A 22829-nucleotide genomic window follows, 5' to 3' on the forward strand; every position below is an offset into this window, starting at 1 on the left:
CACACACACACTCTCACACACACTCACACACACACACACACACTCACACACACACACACACACACACTCACACACACTCACACACACACACTCACACACACTCACCCACACACACACACTCACACACACACACACACACGAGGATGTGTCTGATCAGTGAGGTTAGGTTCTACTCCTTTAAAGACGCAGAAGAAGAAGAAGCAGTTCATGGGTCAACATGATGAAGCAGATATGAGTGGAAGTCAATGGACACGAGATGAAGAGTGTAGAACAGTAGAACAGGCAGCGCTGTACTACTTGAAGTACATTCTCCTCATGTACTTCTACTGAAGACATGTACAGTGTGTTATCAGTACTATGAGCAAAGTGAAGGACCAGAGTACTCATGAGCTCAATGATGTCATCATCATGCTGACACTACAGCTGCAGTGTTGATGCAGGAAAGTGAAACTAAATCATTACCCCCCCCCCTGTTCATCCTGACAGCAACTTGAATATGACTCAGCAACACACACACACACACACACACACACACACACACACACACACACACACACACACACACACACACACACACACACACACACACACACACACACACCCTCTGCTGCCTCAGCCCTCATTCTCTGATTGGCGAACAGTCCCGGTCTATTTATAGACCCCATTTCATTTCTTTTCATTTTTTCCAGGATGAATAAGGAAAGTGAGTGTGTGTGTGTGAGTGTGCGTGTGAGTGTGCGTGTATGTGAGTGTGTGTGAGTGTGCGAGTGTGCGTGTGTGCGAGCGTGCATGTGTGCGTGCGTGTGAGTGTGCGTGTGAGTGTGAGTGTGCGTGAGTGTGTGTGAGTGTGCGTGTGTGTGAGTTTGTGTGTGAGTGTGCGTGTGTGCGTGTGAGTGTGCGTGTGTCAGTGTGCGTGTGTGTGTGCGAGTGTGCGTGTGTGCGAGTGTGCGTGTGAGTGTGCGTGTGAGTGTGCGTGTATGTGAGTGTGCGTGAGTGTGTGTGAGTGTGCGTGTGTGTGAGTTTGTGTGTGAGTGTGCGTGTGTGCGTGTGAGCGTGCGAGTGTGCGAGTGTGCGAGTGTGCGTGCGAGTGTGTGTGTGTGCGTGTATGTGAGTGTGCGTGAGTGTGTGTGAGTGTGCGTGTGTGTGAGTTTGTGTGTGAGTGTGCGTGTGAGTGTGCGAGTGTGCGAGTGTGTGAGTGTGCGTGTGAGTGTGCGTGTGAGTGTGCGTGTATGTGAGTGTGCGTGAGTGTGTGTGAGTGTGCGTGTGTGTGAGTTTGTGTGCGAGTGTGCGTGAGTGCGTGTGAGTGTGCGTGTGTGTGTTTGTGTGTGAGTGTGCGTGTGTGCGTGTGAGTGTGCGTGTGTGAGTGTGTGTGAGTGTGCGTGTGTGTGTTTGTGTGTGAGTGTGCGTGAGTGTGTGCGAGTGTGCGAGTGTGTGAGTGTGCGTGTGAGTGTGCGTGTGAGTGTGCGTGTATGTGAGTGTGCGTGTGTGTGAGTTTGTGTGCGAGTGTGCGTGAGTGCGTGTGAGTGTGCGTGTGTGAGTTTGTGTGTGAGTGTGCGTGTGTGCGTGTGTGTGAGTGTGTGTGAGTGTGCGTGTGTGTGTTTGTGTGTGAGTGTGTGTGTGTGTGTGTGAGTGTGCGTGTGTGTGTTTGTGTGTGAGTGTGTGTGTGTGTGTGTGAGTGTGTGTGTGACACACACACACACACTCACGCTGCCTGTGGTCCCTCTGCTCTGCTGGACAAGCGGTCCCAGTCCTCATCCTCTTCCTCCAGGAGAAAGCTTCTCAAAGAGCCGGTCCGGTGGTCCGGTGGTCCGGTGGTCCGGTGGTCCGGTGGTGTCCACTGTCTGTCGGCAGAGAAGGCACCCAGTGGGTCAAGCCCCACTTCCCGGTCCAAGCCAACGAGTGACTGAAGCGCTGCAGACCGGGCCACCAATACAGCATTCGTTGCCCTTCACCTCGGCCCTCAGTCACCATCCATTTTCCCGCTCTTCCCTCCTGCAACCCTCAGACTCATCGTGCACGTTGGAACTAACGACAGCCAGACAACTCTCTGAACTGACAAAAAGGACTTCAACCATCTTCTGGAGTTTCTCATCTGGCCCCATTCAGACTGTTAGCCGCGGGTCCGTTCGTTTGGCTCCAGTCCGCTTGCAGGGCTCACAACGTGGGTTTAGTCGAGAACTTGAACTTGTTTTGGAATCGTCCCAGCGTCTACGCCACAGACGGTTTACACCCGAACGAAGCTGGTGCTGAAGTACGAACAGCCAATGTTCAGTACGCTGTTCACTCCTATCACATGACTGACTCTAGCTGTGTCTCATGTCAGTGTAAGGAGCCGTGTGATTGAGTGGATGTTGATCATACATCGGTAAAGCTTTGCTTGCATTGCTGAGACAATAACGTCTCTCTGCCTCCTCCTCATGCAGTCTGGAGAGAAAGACTTCACAGATAAATGTCGTTTCTTTTACCACATCCCAGTTATCTGAGCATTCACAGACTCCAGACCCTCCAGATGATGAAGGTCTTCATCACCAAGAGAAGAACTTTGATCTGGATGCAGCTGTTCAGCAGGTACTTTGTGACTTCTGGAGAAATCAAGAGATTGTTGATCAAACATCAGTGAAAGTAGCACATTGTTGGTAGAAGAAGAAAAGACTCACGGACACTCTGAGGTCAGAATCAGGAGACGTGTTTATTTCACTTCATATATCGTTTTGCTAACAACACATCTCTGTTCATCCAGAGATCAGAGAGGCTTGTAATATAGTGAGACTTGCTCTCCGGGGACAAGGAATACATGATGTTCTGTTTGGACACATAAGATGTACGACCTTCAAGAATGAGAGGAAGCTTGTTGAAGTGACATCACTCTGTTCAGAGTATTGTTCCATCAACCTCTAGCCATGCTGGAGAGAGAACACCACAAACACCACCCTGAGGATAAACTGCTACCCACATTCTCCTCACTCACACCAGCTGTGTGTGATCCTGTACACACTGAACTATCTGGTCAGCAGAGAGGAGGTTCCTCTAGCAGGAGGAGACTCTCCCTCCTACACAGAACACAGAGACACTGAGGAATCAAACAAGGACCAGGACCAGACCCTAAAGCCAGGATACAGAGGTTCAGTGAATGTGGTGTTGGAGGTGTGGAGGTGGATCAGTGTGTCAGAGGAGACTCTGTAGAAGGACAGAGAGCCAGCAGGACAGTCCACATACACTGCTACTCTACCAGAGGAGGAGGAGGAGGAGGAGGAGGAGGAGGAGGAGGAGGAGGAGGAGGAGGTGATGAGTGTTCTTGTCTTATTGTGCCAGACAGAGTAACGACCATCAGAGCACCACAGACTCCAGGACTGATCATTCCTTCCAAACCTACAGTCATCACTCTCTCCTCTCCTTCTGATTCCTCTGTAACTCACTGATATTTCAACTCCTCCTCTCCACTCGACCTCCCAGTAACAGCGACCAGTCAGACCAGTTCTACACAGCAGCTGAGGACAGACATCAAACCTGTCTTTATGATCAGAATAAGACTGAACCTCATTCATCACATGTGTCACCTTCCTGTTGTTGTCAGACAGTTTGAGGTTTCTGTTCATTGTGTTTGTGTCGAGTGTGAGTTCACAGGAATCTGATGGAGAGAACAAGACACAACACAGCTGCAGTTATTCATCGATCATGTGTTTGATGATGACATCAGAGATGTGAATGAGTGATGTCACAGTTTGAAGATGCTTTGTTTCCATGAATCAAACTCAAAGCACACTTACACTTCCTCAGACCTGGTCTGGACCATCGGACTCCAGCAGGCTCCACCCTGAAAGGAGGAGGGGGGTCAGAGCAGCATGGAGACATGGACATGACATCGCTCTCACACACAGAGCTTTGTTATTCATCTTCACATGAGCACTTATTATTCATCAGCTCATACTCTGTGACTTCACTGGAGCTTCTTCTGATTGGCCCATGACGACAGCTCATTATCTTCACTTATTCATGATGTATTATTATCAGTGTTATATTGACCTTCATCATCCATTTCACACTCAGTTTCCTCTCCAGTCAGTCAGTGAGTCACATGTTTGAACCTGCACATACTAACGTGCGTAAATTGAGAAGAAAAAAACCAACAAAAGTCGCCTTCAAAATAAAAGCAATGCAGCTCTATTCTGTGCATGATGTACTCATTTACGTTTTATTCCTAATTTCCCAATGGCCTCGCACGGCAACAGCCGCACGGCAACAGCTCGAGGGCCCGATGTGGCCCGCGAGCCGTACAATGCCCAGGTCTGCTCTCACCGCTCTGTGTTTGGTCTCCAGCACCTCCTGAGGGAAACATCTGTCTCTTTAGCTGCTAAATGCTCCACGATGTTCACCAGCTCGTCTCTAACTGAGTCTGTCTGCTGTTTGCTGCTCATCACAGCTTGTTGGATGGAAACAGCTGCTGCTGGAAACACTGAGACTCAAGCAAACAGGAAATGTGCTGCAGAACCAAAACCAGGAGCTAAAAGAGGCTGAAACGCTGTAGAGCTGCAGAGATGGAGACGGTTCTCTGTGGGTTCATCACCACCACACGACTCTTCACCGTCACACAGAGTCAGCTGATCCGTTGTCAATATAGAATGTTGATTGTTGGTGTTTTGGTCCTGACAAGCGACCTCTTGTGTTTGTGTAATAATGACGGTTGTCTCTCAGCAGTAAAGGAGGAAGTATCCTGAAATCACTACAGCGCCACAAACCCTCTGATGGAGGAGGTCGGGGGGATGGTTGGATGTACGAAGCTGTTCACATCCCGTCTCCTAGCAACAGTCAACACTGGTTTCTATTATCTGTAATCTGGGGTGAAAATATTACAGTTCAAGTCCGTCTGCAGCCACAGAGCACTGCCTGTGTCCCCCTAGAACTCTGGTCCAGTCCTCAATAAACCTCTTTGGACTCTGACACATCACGTCCACAACCAGCTGCTGGTTCTTCACTGAGCGTCTGTGGCCGACTGTCACCTGTACTTTCAACAAGTCGACTCTTCTCAGCCAGGGAACTGTCTCTCAGTGCAAAACAAACCACAACAGTAAAGCTGAACTCCTTCAGAACAGGAAAACATTCATATTGTGATGATTCATCAAGACGGTTAAAACTGATTGTTTTTGTCTTTTCACAATAATGTCTGAACTAAAGAGCAACACACACTGGTGACAGATGACGAGCATCAAAACATCAACTATTGTTTGATACGAGTCCACAAACCTGCAGCGTGACGACGCTGACACATGTCAACCCAGCGTGTCAGGATGCACCACTCTCCTATTTACTCATGTTGAAACAAGACAACGCTCCAGAAAAACAACAGTTTCATCACCTTCCCTCCCTGTTGGGCTCATCCTGGCTACTGTTCCCTGATACTTCTGTCTGTGTTGATGGTCTGATGTGGGACACAAACAGTCTGATCAGTCTCTGGTAGTTTGAGGTCAGCTTGGTGTATCAGGGTCATATTAACCAGGCTGACAGTGTGACAGAGAACAAGTCTCCAGCTCGACCTCCTCCATCAGACTGAGTGTCTGTGGCTGCAGCTCTTCATACCTGAGAGTTTCCAGTCTCCAGTGAGGATCCTTCAGTCCAGCAGACAGCAGCTTCACTCCTGAGTCTCTTGGATGATTGTAGCTCAGGTCCAGCTCTCTCAGATGGGAGGGGTTGGAGCTCAGAGCTGAGACCAGAGAAGCACAGCCTTCCTCTGTGATCAGACAGCCTGACAGGCTGCCAACACACAAAACAACACACATGTCACATGATCTGAGGGAACTGTGAGGCTGGAAGGTTACTGCAGAACTGAGATACTGTCGGCGACTGTGGGGTCACATTAACATAGTGACTGATTGTTTTCTAGTCACAACCAAACACCCATTAAAGTCTATCAGCAATCTGAATCTGAACATTACTGATAACTCTCTGAATCCTCTGATATTTCAAGTTATAACAGCAGAGTGAGAAAAAAAAACCAATATTAGATATGTTTATAGAAATATATTCAAATTAAATAATTGATTGAAATCATGAAAGCAGAGACGATCTTATGAAGGTTTCAAGTTTACCATTCATAAAAATAAGGACATTAATTGAATCCTGACCTGAGAGTTTCCAGTTCACAGTGAGGACTCTCCAGTCCAGCAGACAGCAGCTTCACTCCTGAATCCTGCAGGTTGTTGTTACTCAGGTCCATCTCTCTCAGACTAGAGGACTGGGAGCTGAGAACTGAGGACAGAGCTTCACAGCTTCTCTCTGAGAGGTTACAGTCACTCAGTCTGAAGAGACAAGGATGAAGAAAAAATAAGCAATATGTAGTAAAGACAAAGTATTTAAGTTATGATATATGAATCAAACTCTCTGTACTTACAGAGCTTTGTTGGAGGCTTTGACCACTGGCAGCAGCCTCAGAAGAGCCTCCTCTGAAGCAGAGTATTTCTTCAGGTCAAACACGTCCAGATCTTTTCCTGATGACAGTAAGATGAAGACCAGAGCTGACCACTGAGCAGGAGACAGTTCATCTGTGGAGAGACGTCCTGATCTCAGGGACTGTTGGATCTCCTCCACTAGAGAACCATCATTCAGTTCATTCAGACAGTGGAACAGATTGATGCTTTTCTCTGGAGACACATTCTCATTGATCTTCTTCTTGATGTGCTGGGCTGTTTCCTGATTGGTCTGTGAGCTACTTCCTGTCTGTGTCAGCAGACCTCGTAGGAGTTTCTGATTGGTCTCCAGTGAAAGACCCAGGAGGAAGCGCAGTAACAAGTCCAGGTGTCCATTTGGACTCTGTAAGGCCTTGTCCACAGCACTCTGGTAGAGACGTTTTGGTTTAGGTTTGTCTCTAAAGACTTTAGACAACCGGGAGGTTGTTGGTTCTTCTGACAGCAGATTGACTCCAGAGTTGATGAAGGTCAGATGGACATGAAGAGCAGCCAGAAACTCCTGAACACTCAGATGGACGAAGCAGAAGACCTTGTCCTGGTACAGTCCTCTCTCCTCTCTAAAGATCTGTGTGAACACTCCTGAGTACACTGAGGCTGCTCTGATGTCGATGCCACACTCTGTCAGGTCGGATTCATAGAAGATCAGGTTGCCTTTCTGCAGCTGATCAAAAGCCAGTTTTCCCAGAGACTCAGTCATCTTCCTGCTCTCTGGACTCCAGTGTGGATCTGTCTCAGCTCCTCCATCATACTTGACCTTCTTCAGTTTGGACTGAACCACCAGGAAGTGGATGTACATCTCAGTCAGGGTCTTGGGCAGCTCTCCTCCCTCTCTGGTCTTCAACACATCCTCCAGAACTCCAGCAGTGATCCAGCAGAAGACTGGGATGTGGCACATGATGTGGAGGCTTCGTGAGGTCTTGATATGGGAGATGATCCTGCTGGCCTGCCTCTTATCTCTGAATCTCTTCCTGAAGTACTCCTCCTTCTGTGGGTCAGTGAACCCTCTGACCTCTGTCACCATGCCAACACACTCAGGAGGGATCTGATTGGCTGCTGCAGGTCGTGTGGTGATCCAGAGGCGAGCAGAGGGAAGCAGTTTCCCCCTGAAGAGGTTTGTCAGCAGCACATCCACTGAGGTGGACTCTGTAACATCAGTCAGGACCTCATTGTTGGTGAAGTCCAGAGGAAGTCGACACTCATCCAGACCGTCAAAGATGAACAGAACCAGGAACTCTTCAAACCTGCAGATTCCTGCTGCTTTGGTTTCACTGAAGAAGTGATGAACAAGTTGCACCAAGCTGAACTGTTTCTCTTTCAGCACATTCAGCTCTCTGAAGGTGAATGGAAATGTGAACTGTATGTCCTGGTGGTCTTTGTCTTCAGCCCAGTCCAGAGTGAACTTCTGTGTTAAGACTGTTTTCCCAATGCCAGCCACTCCCTTTGTCATCACTGTTCTGATTGGTTCCTCTCCTCCAGGTGAGGCTTTAAAGAGGTCTTCTTGTCTGATGGTTCTTTCTGGTCTGTGTGGTTTCCTGGATGCTGTTTCAATCTGTCTGACCTCATGTTGATCATTGACCCCTGCAGTCCCTCCCTCTGTGATGTAGAGCTCTGTGTACATCTCATTCAGAAGGGTTGGGTTTCCTGCTTTAGCGATCCCCTCAAACACACTCTGGAACTTCTTCTTCAGGTTAGATTTGAGTTCACGCTGACAAACTGCAGCAAGAAGTCCTGAATGAACACAACAAAGAAGATCAATGAGTCAAAGAACAGACTTCAACATGTCATTTCCTCACAGAATGAGTCTATGAATACATGTTGGTCCATCTCTTGAGACTTCAGTAAACGTCACATTTATCCAGCATGTTGAATCTTCAGAGAAATCCTCTTACTGCTCTGCAGACAGTCAGCCAGCTCCTCCTGCTTCATTCTCCTCAGGAAGTTTATTGTGATCTTCTCAAACGCCTCTCTGCTGTTCCTCCTCTGCTCTTCATCCTCACCGTCCAACACCTCCTCATCCTCCCTCTGACTCTCTAAGCATTCTGGGTAATCTGAACTCAGTCCCTTCTGGATCTTCTGCAGCTCGTTCTTCACAAAAGTGAGGATGTTCTCCTCCAGCAGCTGGAACAGAACATTCTATGAATGACACAAACTAAAAGCATGGAAGCAAACATCAGATCCATGTTGGACAGACTGACGATCCACTGGTCTACAGAGTGCAGCACGGAGATGATTGTGAACACAAGAGATGTAACAGTAGTTGTACATGTACAGACCATGAATATGGAGTCCAGGTGTGTTTGATGCTGCTGGGCAGACGGACCTCTGGGAACCTCTGAGCTCTGCTGGTCCTCTCTGTGGAGGAATCATGAAGAATCAGCTCACATTGTGTCTGTACATCAACACAAAGACAACAAGTAGTGAAAGATGTTGTGTTCTGTCATGATTGATCACAATGAAAACCAGATGCAAAAATGACGAGTTAAAAATGTACTTTCATTTCTTATTTGTAATGTTTGAATTTTGTTTGTCATTTAACGATCCTGTTGAGAATGCGTGAATTTTATCTGAATGAGTTATTTTTTTATTCATTCATAATGTTTCCTGCGGAAATGATGCTTCACCTCTTCTGCACCTCCTAAGCTTCCGTAGTCCCGTCTTATCCTCATAATGGTGTTTTGCATTGATGATGTTAAGTTGAGTGAAATAATACTATTTTGTTGTATTCTTCAAAAGTGGAACCGTTTACGCTACACCAGGGGTCGCAACCTTTTCTATCCAAAGAGACATTTTGTTTTATTTTCCACCAAATAAAATGTGTCTGGAGCCGCAGAAGCTATTTGATATCACAGCTTATGAAGTGTTATATATAGTTACATTATACATACAAAAACTATAGTTTGTTGTTCTTATGAAAATATGGAACAAGAATAAAGACAATTCTTGACATTTTATTGCTATTTTACCTGATATAACAGCATCAAGCTCTTATGAAGAGGAGAGTTTCTGCAGCAGCTGAGGAATCATCTCCAGCGTGACACTGTTCAGCAGATGCTGTGAGTTTGTTGTGGAAGCACACAGTCAGCCAGCATCGTTGGCAGTGGAAGCAAATGAAGACGTCCACGCAGAGTTAAACTCTCTATTTTCCTCCGTGACTTTTCTTTCTTTGGATTTATCCATTGATAGTTTACAGAGGGCGGGTCTGAACATCATGATCACGTGCAGGGAAAAGCTCTTGACAAAGGTCGAGGATTGAACTGCCTGTGGGAATAATTCACATTTAAGATTCTGTTCATTCTCGCTGATAAATGATATTCTCTCTGAACACGTGTCTCTTCTTGGAGAACGTCATGCGAGATAACTTCTTCTATCAGCGCAACTTCGCTGCTCTTCTTTCTATTTCCTCGTCTCTGCCCCGCTGAACAAGTGCCGTACCGGCTGAATAAGAAGCGCCGGTTAAAGTATGAACTCGGTTCCGAAAATGTATAATTCCGAATGATCGATCGGATTTAGGGCCTGGGTCCGGATCCGGTCCGCCAGTTGGGGACCCCTGATGTAGACTCAAGGAGCTGCAACAGACGGGCTGAAGAGCCGCAGGTTGGCGACCCCTGCGCTGCACACTTTAATAACTGCTGATACCATCACGTTATCCAGCTGTTACGTGTCATTCTCACCATTATAATATAAGTTGTGCGGTTGTTTCATTTCGCCAAAGAGACCAGAAGGCAATGTATGTGTGTTATATTGTCTTCTGCAGATATGCATCTTCCTTTGTTTCATGTTATCATTTTCTTGGTTTCTGTTTCGTCACTCCACCGCATGCACCTGTTTATTGTGTCCACCTGATGTCGCAGTTGTTGCTGTTGTACATTAGTTTTCATGGTTCTACAATTCTTGTTATAATTCAGGTTGAAGGTTTTCTTGTCAATTGTAATCGCTCTTCACAAGTACTGTTACATAGTAATGTAAGCTAGGAAACACTATTTCCCGCATTTTAAGAAAAATAATGAAATCTTTACACAACGGTGTTTTGCATTGCTGAGGGAGCAGAAGTACAGAGAGCGATCAGAAGGTAATATGTGTGTTATGTTGTCTTCTGCAGGAGCAAATAAATGCTTGAAAATAATCTTTTGAGTCGTCTCTTTCCTGCCCCATCTGTGTCTGTTACATCTGCTTTCACTGCACAGTAAAAGTGATTCTATTGGCAGCACGGTAAAGTCACAAATGATACCGTAGGTCAAATTCATACCGCTTTACTTTCTATACCTTCTATACCTTCCACCTCCAGATACAACTAGAAACAACTAGAATCACATGTGATGTCATTCTTTTCATATCTGGTGTGGTTTCTGTTCTACTTTGTGTTGTTAGTCAGATGTACCAAGACTTAATGCTGTTGATCTGTCACATCACTGAAACAAAGGGTCTGTGTTTGGTTTTGTCCACAGCACCGTTGGGGAGACTTCCTCCTCCGAGTCTTTCTCGTCTCCAGACCTCTGCAACTAGAGTTAGGATTATATCCAGAATGCTACTTCCTGTCTCATGTCAAACCGACAACAAGTAGTTCAAGATGTTGCGTCATGTCATGATCATAATGAGAAGTTAGATCATAATGCCAGATCAAAGACTATCAATGATAGACGACCAAAGTTGTATCTGTGTAACAGCTAGTCATCTGTTTCATCTGTTTTAAGAACTTACTCTGGGTCATAAGAACGGCGTCCATCTTTGAAGTCAATCAGACGACCTTTAGATCGATCACTCTTCATGGACACACAGCTGGGTTCAGGAGACTTTCCTCTCTGCTGCTGTGAACTGATAGAAACACTGACATTACATCATCATCATCATCATTCAATCATGAAGATCAGCTCACATTGTGTGTGTCCACACAGAGACCAACACAAGGTGAAGGTCCATGAAGTGATGTGTGGATGTGGATCAGATGAGTCCCTGTAGTGGTAAAGGTTCACTAGTCCTGCTGATCCCTCTGAGAATCAACAGCTCAGTCTTTCAGCTCACTGTTTTCTTCACCAGTCAGTTTGCTTTAGTCCCAACAGCTCTCACCAAGCCCTCCATGGAGCTCTCCCTCCCTCACTCTACACTGCTGAAGTGCCCTGGAGCAAGGCACCCAGAACCTCCAGCTGCTCCAGTGGAGCGTCTCAGTGTCAGACTGGTTGTACTGGGCAGCTCCCAGTGTGAATGTGTTTCAATGAAGAAGAGTGTTGGTGCTCAGAGAACTTCATCAGAGTCAGTAAAGGGTTAAAACCTGGAGATCTCACCACAGAGAGTCTGATAGAAACACATCTTCATCATCATGATCATCATCTTCTTCATCACCATCATCACCATCATCATCATCATCATCATCACCATCATCATCATCATCATCTTCATCATCATCACCATCATCATCATCTTCATCATCATCACCATCATCATCATCATCATCATCATCATCTTCTTCTTCATCACCATCATCACCATCATCATCATCTTCTTCATCACCATCATCATCACTTTGTTTTCATCATCAGTTTGAAATCCTCACCTTTGATCAACAGAGTGGCGTCCATCTTTGAAGACTATAGGACGATACATAGACCGGTCACTCTTCATGGACACACAGCTGGGTTTCGGTTTAAGGCCAGGTTTCGGTTTAGTTCGAGGTCCAGGTCCAGGTCCAGGTCCAGGTCCGTCTGGTCCCTGATGGGTCCTGGTCACATGTGTAGAAACAGAGTCAGTGAATGAAAGACTTTGAGTCATGGACAGGTAGAGATGGTCATCTCACCTCTGAGCTTTGGTCTGTCTGTCATGTTCCCCACACAGAGCGGTTTTAGGAAATTTGAGATTATTATAATTTGATATTATATGAATGAATGAATGAATTGTATTTATAGAGCGCTTTTCACAGACATAACATCACAAAGTGCTTAACAGAGCAGACATTTAAAAGCATAAAAAACACAATGTGACCCTCGGGTCAATAAATTACAAACACAGAGAAAAAAAATAAAAAATAAAATATAAATTAAAACACATTTTAAGAGCAGGTCTAGGACATGGGTTTTTACTCAAACGCCAGCCTAAACAGGTGGGTTTTGAGCTGGCTTTTAAAAGTATCCACAGTATCTGCGAGGCGTAGAGTTGCAGGCAGAGCATTCCAGAGCCTCGGGGCCACTGCCTCAAAGGCTCGGTCACCACGGGGCCACTGCCTCAAAGGCTCGGTCACCACGGCTCTTACATCGTGTGCGTGGGACAGAAGACCTCGAGTGTTTGACCTGAGAGTGCGGGCGGGTGAATAGGGGCGAAGTAGATCAGCTACATAAGCCGGAGCCTGACCCTGAAGTGCTCTGTAAGTGATGGTGAGAATTTTAAAGTGGATCCGAGATGCTACAGGAAGCCAGTGGAGAGATCGGAGTACGGGGGTGATGTGAGACCGTCGGTTTGTCCTGGTGAGTAATCTGGTGCAGCGTTTTGGATGACCTGCAGACGGTTAAGAGCAGATGCACTGAGTGATGTGAAAAGTGAGTTACAGTAGTCAATGTGTGAAGAGATAAATGTGTGTATGATCATCTCTAGTTCAGCTGTTGATACTACAGATCTCAGTTTACTGATATTTCTTAGATGGAAGAAACATGACCTGGACAGCTGCTTAACATGAGGGTCAAACGACATGGATCGATCAAAGAAAATCCCAAGATTACACAGGTTGCAATGGGCAGCAGAGGAGAGAGGACCAATAATCTGCCTGATCATGGGGACAAACTCCTCTGGAGCAATAACTAGGACCTCCGTCTTAGAGTCGTTGAGTTGCAGGCAGTTTTCTGCCGTCCAGTCTCTGAACTGATTACTGTACTGTACTATATGATTTATAATATGCCAGGCTTGAACTGTTTGTAGCGCATCCGCTCTGTCAAATATGTTGTGGGGAAATTTTGTAGTACCCCGGCACAATGAAGCCCCAAATCAAACCCAGTTCCTTGAAACTAGATGGAGCAGAGTTGAGATCTTCAAGAACTCAGTGAATGTAGTGGAGATACGCTGAGGAAGATCAGAGTCTCATGTTTGTTTTGAGGGTTCTGGGATGCGTAGAAGACCTTTGAGAAGTGAAGTTACAAGCTCGGACTCCCGGATAACAGTTTAGAGAAGAAGCTTGTTCCACTGAGGTGAACTTTGATGGCATGATTTGTTAGATGGCCATCATGAAATGAGCATTGGTAATGAAAACAGGTCATGGTGACAAGATTGAACAGTGGAAAGGTTATGATGTACTGGTCACGTGGTGGAAGTAGTGGACACTCTTCCAAGCTGACCAGTAAAAGTGAAGGGTTGAGGGAGATCCAGGGTATCCATGATGAAGCTCTGAGGATCGATGATCAACGGAATTAGAGCGGAAACAAGTTGAACGACAGCGTTGAACACGGAGGAACCGATGGTGGATGTGTGTCTGCAAGAGCTTCTCAACTTCTGGAACCTTAAACGAGAAAGTGATGAGTGACCCGGACACGAGGACTGTGTGGAGAACAAGTGGTGTGTAAGAGAGAGCCAGATTAGGCAGCGCATGAACAGCATGATGGGTGGGGCGTAGCAGCGTCCTTCGTTGATGAAGTAAACGACTGTCAGGTTTTCAGTGTAAGAAGGATGGAGTTGCTGGATAGAATGGCTGCTGCTGCTATGGGATAGATTTCATAGAGCAAAGAGGAAACGACTTGGCATTCACTTCACTGCTCTGGGAGCCGTTCTGCTTTGATCCATCTTCTGTCATGGAAACCCCCCAAAAACCAACAGCAGGAGCGGCTTCGCTGTACGGACCACATTCACGTGGGTAAGTGGGTTGATCATCTTAGAAGAAGGTGATCCAGTTCCAGTTAGTGAGAAGGTTGAGCCAGAGACGTAGTTGAAGGGAGGAAGGTTCCAGGAGTGATGAGTCAGAAGGCTCGTCCAATCCTGGCACCTGGTCCAGGTTCCCCTGCTAAGGCTGGCTGAAAATGGGGGGCTGGCAGTCGCTCGAAACACAGGAAGCGGGACGACCAATGAGTGAGCGGGAATCATTGTCTTGAACAAAGACACCATGAAGTGTCGTGGAGACGGCCTGGTCACTACGCTGGCTGAACGATACTGAATGAACGGTTCTCTCAAACAGAGACGTCTGTTATCTGCCCAGGAATAACTACAAAACACACATATGTATGTATATATATGTATATATATATACACACACACACACATGTATATATACACCTTTAGATCGCTCTTCATGGACACACAGCTGGGTTCAGGAGACTTTTCTCTCTGCTGCTGTGAACTGATAGAAACACATTTACTCAACATACAATCTTCAGTTCTCTGCTTTCACTGGTGTTATTGGACGTTAAAAGTTATTTTACTGACATTAAAATGTGTCTTTAATGACGGAGAAGATTCAGATGTTTTACGGTGACTTGTTTGCTTGTTCAACCAAATAGCATCACAATGAGACACAATGACTGTTTACATGCACACTCATATTCCACTCTTATTCAGAATGTGACACTATTTTAAATTTGATGTGGTTTATGGAAACATCATTATCCGTTTGGATGTTCTGAATACGTCCTTATTCTTTATGGAGCATGTTCCAGTGAAGACTTGTGGGATATGTTGATATTATTCAGGCTTTTATGAGCATTCTTTGGACATGTAGACAGCTCATTATGAATATGGTCATCAGTATGTTTTTACGTCACTTTGCAACACATGGTCTCTTTCCTGTTCATGACCAGCTCTGAGCGTTGAACACAAAGCAACCAGCCAACAGCATGCAAAGCTGGAGTACAGATGCATGCCCCGAAGAAAAGCTCTCGTTTCTGTTCAGAAGGAGAAACACGCCTACTTTCAGCATTATGAAGGACTTTGACATCAACAGGTTTTAGATATGAAGAAATATCTCAACGTGGACCTTTTCATGAAGATGTCTGAAGGAATAAGAGAGGGAGGCTGAGTTCACTCGGTCCAACACGTCTGCCTCCAGTGGAACACTTTGAAGAACAGATTCTGATGAAAAGAAGCCAAAAGGCACAAGAGTCTCCTGCGTTCTGTAGGAAATGTAGGTTTAGAAGGGTGCTTTAAGAGTCATAATGACAAGTGTTTTAGAATTCATAATTACAAGTGTATTTTAGATTTATGATTAGAAGGGTCTTTTAGGAATTATAGTTGGAAGTGTTTCTCAGTGGAATTTGTAGCACCTTTAGAGGTGGATAATAAAATGTTAGCAAGGACTTGGGACGTACCATCTATGCTTGTAAAACTTGTGAAGTTTTTGCCAAAAGTTGCAAATCCTTATCTTCATATAGTATGTTTACCATAGAAGTGTTAAGCCATAAAATACAGTCATTGAATGTGTTAAACCGTGAAGAATAGCGAAGGGACAGAAAGGGATTTTCAGACAGGCAATTACAGGGGACGCCGAAGGACGCGACACCCGAGCCAGGGTCCTGCGAGAAGGAGGAGTCAGCTGGATTTAGCCAATAGAAACTAAGAGGGACATTGGGTGGGAGCTATGAAAGGAGATGCTGAGGAAGGGTCTTCCTCTTTCCCCACGTTTCATCGCGGGGTATGTCTGTGTCGATGCTGTCAATATATATCTATAGATACTGTAAACAGGGCACTTCACTTTGCAATTGTTTTAGCTTCTGTAGCACGAAATGCTTTTGATTATAATTGAAACCGGCTGACTTTTTGGAAGAGGCTGGATCATCTGCGGTTTTCCCACAGTTGAAGAGGTCCATGAACTCAACAGTTCCATTTTTCCATATGTTGATGTGATGAACTACGTGTGCGGGCATCGACCCGTCAAACACAGCCGACGTGAGATTCACCGGCCTCAGCGAGGAGGACGAGCTTTACGTCAATCCAATGCACGGCTGCATGTAACTGAGGATATCAGTGGAATATTCATTCTCATGAGCCATGTAAGAAACTCATGAGGAATATATTTACTTGATCTCAGTTCAACACAGCAAGAGACTCAAGAAACCTCGTCACCGACAAAGGCTCGGATATACAAGGACGCGCTTCCAACAGGCAACTCTTTAATCCCGACTACTGACTTCATCAGAGTGCTTCCTGCCACCAGACCTCTGCTGCCAGTCACTGAACTTCTGTATTTAGTGCTCAGACCTCTGTAGCTCGACCCCAAACATCTGTCACTGATCGGCACACATTCACAACTTGTTCCCAGAGCTCTGAAGCCCGGACGCAGACCTCTGAATGTTGACCCGCAACCCCTGAAACTACTCCACATATCACCGCTGGTATCCCGAGACCTCTGCACATCGTCCCCAGACCAGCTAGTTAAAGATATCGTGTTTGGTCGAGATTGATTATAATGAAAACAACACTGTAGTTGATGCACGAACAATTCTGTATCATAACTGAGGATCAGAACCGCTAGCTCATTGTTTCATAAGGTTTGAATTACTTACTCTGGGTCATGAGAACGGCGTCCATCTTTGAAGTCAATCAGACCACCTTTAGATCGATCGCTCTTCATGGACACACAGCTGGGTTCAGGAGACTTTCCTCTCTGCTGCTGTGAACTGAGAGAAACACATTTACTCAACATACAATCTTTTACCGTCCAATAAAACCAAAGTTAGTCTTTGAAACACGTCTTGCTTATGTTTATTCAACATGGGACACTTGTTGTATTTCGTGCAGCTTTCTTTGAACCAGTGTGTTGTTAGTCAGACGTCTTCAGACTGAAGACTGTTGACCTGTCACATCATCATGTATGTGGTTTGGTCCACTCCTGTCTGATGAACTAACATCCATGTTCTCCTACACGGCTTCTTTAAACTGGCTCCCAGCATCAGCTCACATCAGCTCCAGACTCTGGTGCTGGTCTACGGGGAAGTGAAGGGAACTGGTCCTTCCTCCTTAGGAGCCATGGTCAAACACTCCTCCTCTACCTCTGGACGTTTTTGCCGTCCTGTCCTCAGAGGACCCTGTGGTCTCTCATCTCCATCATCACTCTGTTCTGTTCTGGTCCCACAGTGGTGGAATGAAGTAGTGAAGTCAGGACAGCAGAGTCACTGAACATCTTCCACACCATCTGAGAGCCATCTGTCCTACGACACCTTCACACAGCTGACGTACATCTCATGTCTTTAGCATGTTGAACGTAGCTCTCTAACACACTTTCACTGGCGTATTAGAGAAGGATGTACCTTCATGTTCTCATGACATGTACCTGAAGTTCTGGTTCACTTTGACTGCTCTGATTGTAAATCACTGTGGACTGTAGTGAACTCTGTCCCTCATTGGTTGTCTGAACTCAAACACACTGTCCTGGTTGTAGTCTGGACACATATTAGGTAATAAACCACTTCCTGTTTCATCCAGGAAGTGGCTGATCACTGATGTAGTTCTGGTTCTACTACTTCATTACTTTTCAGAAAGCAGGACAAACGGCAGCATCATCAGCGGTCCACGGTTCTTTACAGAGAACTTTAATATCAGCAGTAGAAGACCAGTTCCACTGGGAAGCTGTCAGGAACATCTTACATGTGATTAAACTTACTCTGCAGAAGAGACTCCTCCTCCTTTAAAATCGATGCCATGTTGGTGTGACTGGTTGGTCTCAGGGGACACACAGCTGGGTTCAGGTTCAGGTCCAGGGGTCTCAGGTCTCTGATGGATCCTGGTACACAGAGGAAGACCAGCAGGGAAGGTCATTCAGGTTTTAGTCTTCAGTCTCAGCAGCTGTTGGAAGAACGAGCAGCTCTCACCAAGAAAAGGATGAATACAGCAACGTTTCATCAGAAACACATTGCCTCATAAGAATGTGTGTGAGTGAGTGAATGAGTGAAGATTATGAATAAAGAAGCTGTGATTATGGGACACGTAGCATCTTCTAGCACAGCTGGGATTTGAACTGATGACGTTTCATCAACAAGGTTCACACTGCACCAAGAAGCTGATGCCACAGAGATGCATCTACAACACACTGTTGTGTTATTGTAGATTAACACTTTAATGTACAAGCATAAGAAGAACAAACGTGATCCCTGATGATTCCTCACAGCTCAAGATGTCGTCTTGAACAGTTCAGAACCCAGAAATATTCAGTTTACAGTGATTGAAGAAGAGCAGAAGCTGATTGTAGAAAGATGAACTCAGAACATTGGAAGAGATGATGAATGAATGTTTCTTGAACAATGTCTGAAGTGTGAGTGAATTATTGAAGGTGTTCACCTGTAAAACAAGGTGAACAAAGTGATGAGTGTGAATGAATGCAGCTGAACATGAAGTCTGTTGACTGAGTGTAAACCTCACTGAGCACCAGGGGGAGCTCAGCAGCTGAGGGAGAAACATGAAGCTCCACCTCTGGACCTGAACACTGAGCCCTCCTCCTGTCACTCTGCGATGTGTTCAAGTGCTCTCTGTGAAGAACACCGTCACACTGCCGGGTCCACGGGGTGAACGCCAGGACTTCACTCGTTGCCATGGATACAGCAGGACATGTGTCCTGTTGGACCTGAGATCATCTCACAGTTTGTCTGAAGAGCTCCAGTCAGCATTTGAATCAACAACTTTATTGAAAATCTTCAGTCTGCTGCTCCAGACAGTGAAACAGACACATGTTTACAGTAAATATAGAACAGCAATAAATGAAGCTCATATTATTGTGACATGAAACCCTCAGCTGATCCTCGTCTCACTCACAGATGATGAACATCAATGTATCAATGCAGCAACATCAGAAACAATCACTGATAATAACTCATAATTATTGGTTCTTGGTTCTAACATCAGTGAAGTATCGAAGTCTGAACTGAAGTTCAGTCTCACGATTTAATCTAACGACTGAAACTGTTTTATGGATTTATGGGATTATGATGAGTCAATGTTCAAGTGAAGGAGCAGAGAAACAGATCTCTGCAACTGGTCTCCAGATCTCTGCAACTAGTCTCCAGACCTCAGCAACTAGTCTCCAGATCTCTGCAACTAGTCTCCAGATCTCTGCAACTAGTCTCCAGATCTCTGCAACTGGTCTCGAGATATCTGCAACTGGTCTCCAGATCTCTGCAACTGGTCTCCAGATCTCTGCAACTAGTCTCCAGACCTCAGCAACTAGTCTCCAGATCTCTGCAACTAGTCTCCAGACCTCAGCAACTAGTCTCCAGATCTCTGCAACTAGTCTCCAGACCTCAGCAACTAGTCTCCAGACCTCAGCAACTAGTCTCCAGATCTCTGCAACTAGTCTCCAGACCTCAGCAACTAGTCTCCAGATCTCTGCAACTAGTCTCCAGATCTCTGCAACTAGACTCCAGACCTCAGCAACTAGTCTCCAGATCTCTGCAACTAGTCTCCAGACCTCAGCAACTAGTCTCCAGATCTCTGCAACTAGTCTCCAGACCTGAGCAACTAGTCTCCAGATCTCTGCAACTAGACTCCAGACCTCAGCAACTAGTCTCCAGATCTCTGCAACTAGTCTCCAGACCTCAGCAACTAGTCTCCAGATCTCTGCAACTAGACTCCAGACCTCAGCAACTAGTCTCCAGATCTCTGCAACTAGTCTCCAGACCTCAGCAACTAGTCTCCAGATCTCTGCAACTAGTCTCCAGATCTCTGCAACTAGACTCCAGACCTCAGCAACTAGTCTCCAGATCTCTGCAACTAGTCTCCAGAACTCTGCAAGTAGTCTCCAGATCTCAGCAACTAGTCTCCAGATCTCTGCAACTAGTCTCCAGACCTCAGCAACTAGTCTCCAGATCTCTGCAACTAGACTCCAGACCTCAGCAACTAGTCTCCAGATCTCTGCAACTAGTCTCCAGACCTCAGCAACTAGACTCCAGACCTCAGCAACTAGTCTCCAGATCTCTGCAACTAGTCTCCAGACCTCAGCAACTAGTCTCCAGATCTCTGCAACTAGTGTCCAGACCTCAGCAACTAGTCTCCAGATCTCTGCAACTAGTCTCCAGATCTCTGCAACTAGACTCCAGACCTCAGCAACTAGTCTCCAGACCACTGCAACTAGACTCCAGATCTCTGCAACTAGTCTCCAGACCTCAGCAACTAGTCTCCAGATCTCTGCAACTAGTCTCCAGATCTCTGCAACTAGTCTCCAGACCTCAGCAACTAGTCTCCAGATCTCTGCAACTAGACTCCAGATCTCTGCAACTAGTCTCCAGACCTCAGCAACTAGTCTCCAGATCTCTGCAACTAGACTCCAGACCTCAGCAACTAGTCTCCAGACCTCTACAACTAGTCCCTAGACCTCTAGAACTAGTCCCTAGACCTCAACAACTAGTCCATAGACCTCTACAACTAGTCCCTAGACCTCTAGAACTAGTCCCTAGACCTCTACAACTTGTCCCTAGACCTCTACAACTAGTCCCAAGACCTCTAGAACTAGTCCCTAGACCTCTACAACTTGTCCCTAGACCTCTACAACTAGTCCCAAGACCTCTAGAACTAGTCCCTAGACCTCTACAACTTGTCCCTAGACCTCTACAACTAGTCCCTAGACCTCTAGAACTAGTCCCTAGACCTCTACAACTTGTCCCTAGACCTCTACAACTAGTCCCAAGACCTCTAGAACTAGTCCCTAGACCTCTACAACTTGTCCCTAGACCTCTACAACTAGTCCCTAGACCTCTAGAACTAGTCCCTAGACCTCAACAACTAGTCCATAGACCTCTACAACTAGTCCCTAGACCTCTAGAACTAGTCCCTAGACCTCTACAACTTGTCCCTAGACCTCTACAACTAGTCCCAAGACCTCTAGAACTAGTCCCTAGACCTCTACAACTTGTCCCTAGACCTCTACAACTAGTCCCAAGACCTCTAGAACTAGTCCCTAGACCTCTACAACTTGTCCCTAGATCTCTACAACTAGTCCCTAGACCTCTAGAGCTAGTCACTAGACCTCTACAACTAGTCCATAGACCTCTACAACCCGTCCCTAGACCTCTCTACAGATTATACAACATCTGAAGTCATCCTCCTGCTGCTTGGATATTCTACCAACACACTTTTCAAAAATATTTCAAACTGCATGACCACTGATCTTTTACAAATTGTAAACACATCCCTTCTCTCAGGTGTCTTCCCACAAGCCCTAAAAACTGCAGTTATTAAACCGCTCCTAAAGAAGGTTAGTTTAGACTCCGCAACGATGAAAAATTATAGGCCAATATCAAACCTCCCATTTTTGAGTAAAATAATTGAAAAAGCGGTTTTCCAACAGCTGACCGACTTCTTGACCGTAAATAACTGCTTTGATGTTTTCCAGTCAGGCTTTCGACAGCACCACAGCACTGAAACTGCTCTTGTTAAGGTTTTCAACGACATAAACTTAAACATAGACAATGGCAGAAGTTCAGTCTCAGTGTTACTGGATCTCAGTGCTGCATTCGACACGGTCGACCATGCCATACTCCTAGAAAGACTAAACATCTGGGTGGGACTCTCTGGCACAGCACTTAACTGGTTTGAATCCTACTTGAAGGGCCGAGAATACTTTGTGTCTGTAGCTGATTACACATCAGAGCTGACTAAAATGACATGTGGTGTTCCCCAAGGTTCAATACTGGGGCCTCTTCTGTTCAACATCTACATGCTTCCACTAGCTCAGATTATGAAAAACAACAAAGTGTGTTATCATAATTATGCAGACGATACACAAATCTACATAACTATGTCACCAGGGGACTATAATCCCATACAAGGGCTGGGTAACTGCATTGAACAAATCAACAACTGGATGTGCCAGAATGTTCTTCAATTAAACAAAGATAAAACAGAAGTAATTGTTTTTGGTACCAAGGACGAACAATTGAAAATCACCGCTCAGCTTCAGTCACTGATGTTAAAACCCACAAACCAAGCCAGAAATCTAGGTGTAGTTATGGATTCAGACCTCAACCTGAACAGCCATATCAAGACAATTACAAAATCAGCCTCCTATCACCTGAAGAATATATCAAGGATTAGAGGACTTATGTCTCAACAGGATGTGTAAAACTTGTGCACGCATTTATCTTCAGCAGACTGGACTACTGTAACGGTGTGTTTACAGGTCTCTGTAAAAAGTCCGTCAGAAAGCTGCAGCTGATTCAGAACGCTGCAGCTCGAGTCCTCACTAAGACCAGGAGGGTGGATCACATCACTCCAGTTCTGAGGTCTTTGCACTGGCTTCCTGTCCAACAAAGAATTGACTTTAAAATCCTGCTGTTGGTTTACAAAGCACTGAATGGTTTAGGGCCAAAATACATCTCTGATCTGCTGCTACCTTATGAACCATCCCGACCTCTCAGGTCGTCTGGGACCGGTCTACTTTCTGTTCCCAGAGTCAGAACTAAACATGGAGAAGCAGCGTTCAGT

General features: G+C 45.7%; 1 pseudogene across 1 annotated transcript; it reads right to left on the reverse strand.

Moving 5' to 3' along the window:
• Window positions 1–2999: 2999 nt before the first annotated feature.
• LOC306785646 (protein NLRC3-like) lies at window positions 3000–8498 on the reverse strand (annotated as a pseudogene). Its single transcript, XR_013773176.1, has 6 exons — window positions 8351–8498; window positions 6386–8189; window positions 6120–6293; window positions 5575–5748; window positions 3768–3814; window positions 3000–3628 (listed from the first exon to the last, which is right to left on the reverse strand). The product of XR_013773176.1 is annotated as a protein NLRC3-like (transcript).
• Window positions 8499–22829: the final 14331 nt, after the last annotated feature.

The sequence above is a fragment of the Melanostigma gelatinosum genome (assembly GCF_949748355.1).
Source record: "Melanostigma gelatinosum genome assembly, chromosome: 12".
Classification (NCBI taxonomy): Eukaryota; Metazoa; Chordata; class Actinopteri; order Perciformes; family Zoarcidae; genus Melanostigma; species Melanostigma gelatinosum.